Source organism: Pinus tabuliformis, chromosome X, assembly GCF_031772625.1.
Source record: "Pinus tabuliformis cultivar Carrire ecotype Pingquan chromosome X, CPIR1, whole genome shotgun sequence".
Lineage (NCBI taxonomy): Eukaryota > Viridiplantae > Streptophyta > Pinopsida > Pinales > Pinaceae > Pinus > Pinus tabuliformis.
The window spans coordinates 1,605,479,352-1,605,482,880 of record NC_142308.1 but is presented as its reverse complement, the minus strand read 5'-3'; positions in this window follow the sequence as shown (position 1 = coordinate 1,605,482,880).

Sequence of the window (3,529 nt, the reverse complement as noted above, 5' to 3'; positions counted from 1 at the left end):
AAACATGAAACCGAATCCGAGCATAGTTCTTTTCCTGTGTCAAGCTCGTTAAAAAATGAAACAAATCCTCCTCTGCTTGAGTTGAGAGATTGACGAGACCTTATAGATGTTAAGTCGTATATTTAGGTTAGTTATTTCAGTTTTTGCATAATTTTCTTATAGTTTTAGGTCGAGTCTTTCAAATAATCTCGTAACTCAAACTTCATTTCATCCAACGGGTTGAATGAAAGGAAGCTGGGGGGGCATGCGCTCTAGCAGTTACGCTTAGGGGGCATCAAGCACAGTTTTCTCTCTGTTTCAAGCTTGTGTAAAAATAAAACTACTTTGAAGCATAGTTTTTGTCTGTTTCAAGCTTTTGTAAAAATGAAACCTATCTCGAGTCAATTTCAGTTATTTTCAAGACTCGTTAAACTCATGAAAATCCCGAGATTATTTTGCTATATTTCATTCTCGTAAAACAAATGAAAATGCCGAGTTCTTTCCGTCTTTTCCTGCTCGTAAATTAAATTGAAAGTCGGCCATGTGAGTACATTTTTATCCCTTTTTCGAACTCATTAAAATTTACGAAAAAGTGAAAACCATGAGTACATTTTTATCCCTTTTTCGAACTCGTTAAAACTTACGAAAAAGTGAAACCTTGGAGTTCTCTTTTAAGCCCTTTTCAGACTCCTAAAATATGAAAAGATTGCCGAGCGTTTCTTTTACACTCGTTAAAACGGAATTAAAAGACGGTCCCCTTATAGCTCTTTTCTGACCGTAAAATCAGGAAAAGATTGCCGGGTTTTTGTCGTTTCAAACTCGATACGGAAATAAAACGACGTGTCCTTGATCGCTTTTTACTTTTCAGGTCAGTGACACTAATTATGAAAGTACTCCTTGGTCGCAAGATCAAGCGGTTCCCCCAGGTATTATTTTATACTTTTTCGGGTTTGAGGGACACAAATCTACGAAAAAGTTCAACTTGGAGTCTTCTTAAGTTTTTCAGACTCTCTAAAATTGAAAAACATCGAGTTTCTCCTATACTGGGCTCGTTAAACATTTCACAGTAAAGGACCTGTTCAATTACAAACAGGAACGAACCACTCCTTCCTAGGGTTCGAATCAAAACTAGGTTGGACTCATCCGAAGGATGAGCTTATAATCAAGCATATGTTATCCTCCTCAAGCTTGTCAAAAATAAAGAGGTACTTGCCAGAAATGGTGGGGGAAAAAAGAGAAGAATGAGCCTATTTGTTATTTTTTGTCTCAGAAGAAGCTTTACTACCACTCTTGAACACGACACTTTTCATTCACCTGGGTTGGGAAATCTTTTACCTCACAGTTGATCAAACCACTTTTGAAAGTCTTTAACCGGGTTCCGGGGATTAACTTTGAGTTATTCAGCATCAAGCCATCTGTCGTGTCGTTATGTGTTCAAGAGGTCTGCAAACAAAACTTTCATCTGCAAAATACTTGTCATCCATTTGACCATCCCTGAGTCAGTCCTTACAGCAACATTTCTCCAACTTAAACAATGATTTCGTGTTGTGGGCTTGCCTGCAACGGGTCACTTTCTATCGACATCAGCACATTATCTAGAGAGATGACTTAGAAATCGTGAGTGCCTTGAAGTCTGCATGCATCAATGGCAGGTTTCTCGCCTTTGACGTCAGTTTACATCATTGACTTTCGATCGAAGGATTCCGTGAAATGTTCGACATCAACTCATTCATTCACATCTCATGGATTGTACTGGGTACTTTGAGAACCATTGACATTACTGGTGGTCTCTCTCACGCTTGTTAACAGTTTACATCATTGACTGGTAATCAAGTGGTTTCTACCATGTTCGACATCAACTCATTTATTCGCATGGCTAAAATCGTACCAATTCAGGAAGTAGAAATGAAGACCCTGGATCTAGTTTCCACCATCCAGGCTGCGAGGAGTTTTGTATTCATTATCTAAGTAGACTAATCATAAACAGATGGCTGCGTCCATACTGTGTCTACAAAAGTCTATGATTGTGATGTACTGCAAAATCATTCCTGTATCAGAATAGTTAGTCTGTTAGTTAAAGTTTTAATCTGAGTATGGGAATGCCTACCTCAGTGATGATATAATCTTATACATGTATTTTGTGTTGAAAATTGCAGGTTCTGACCAGGCTCTCCACGAGATAATCCTTGAAATGATAAAGCGCTTCACCCTTCCTAGATAATACAAAACCCTAATCTATTCCAGGCTTCGCACTTTAGGGGGCAATCTGTTACACTAAAAAATGTCACCATGGCTATTTACAGTTGGTATGGCTCTATCAACAGTCATACTACCCTCTTAAGCAAGTCTTATGCCTCTGCTATTCATGTCAAACTCCAAGAAAGAGAGAAAGTCTTTATAAATATGTTTATCTCTGGGTACGCAGGTTCTCTCAAACCTTGCCTGCGGGTACGCACCTATTGTTCATAAGATCTGCGTCCAAGGACGCTTTGTATCTAAAGGGGCAGGTGCGTCCCTCTGAAAAGGTTAAAATGCGCAAGTTTTATCTTCAAAAACTTACTTGTGGTCATTTCTAGAGCATTCTAGAAGGTTTTTTGACGTGTATTGAGCGCCTCCAGATGGTTCATGCACTCCTACCAAAGAGGAACTTATCCCATCAATAAGGGAGTGATCCCATCCAAAGAGGGGACTATCCCATTGATGGTGGACCTAATTAACTTCCTCTTGAGCACTATAAATACAGGCATTGGGCCAGAAGGAGAGAGGTTGAAAGCTATACATTTCTAAGGGTAAATGCTGCAGGAATTAGGACTCCCATTTAGAAGCTTGTGAGGAGAGATTGCCATCTTTGCTTGTTCTATTTGGAAGTGGGTGAGCTTTGTCAAAGTAAAGGAAGACTCTTGTGAACCCTGGAAGGAGCTTGCACAACACCAAGGCTCAGGTTGTAATGGTTCCTTTTGATTACCTTTAATGCAAATTGGTCCATTCTTCTCAATAACTTGTTGTTTATGGGTTATTTCATGTACTCCTTGGTCTATATGTTGAATATGCTTTGTTTTATGTTATAATCAGGTGCTATTTAATTGTTTGACTGTTGGTGATTGCAGGTTTTGGAGAAAAGGAGGAGCTCATCCAGATCAACAAAGCTTGGACTTCTACAACAGCGTTTGGACAAAGGTAAGAACGAAACACTTGATTTCTCATATCATAATGCATGTTTAGAGAAGGATAGCTCCAGTTTGTTTTGTTTGTCATTAGAATGTCTTAGACTTCTAGGAAGGTCGGTTGTGTCCGCACTCTTGACTGATTCCGTGTGACAGACTGCGATGACCTGTTGATCCACCATGTGAAAAAACTTGTTATCAAAAGTCATCCTGGGGACATCACCACCCCCTAGGAGTTTCATCAGGTCAGCCCATCCGCGGATCCCTGTGGCTGCTGATGGTCGATAGCACCTTGGGTCGAAGCCCAAGTACTTTCTCAAATAAGAACGAGCATAAGATTGTGTCGTACCTGAAATTCTTTCTCTGGCCCTTCTGAATGGAAGTGA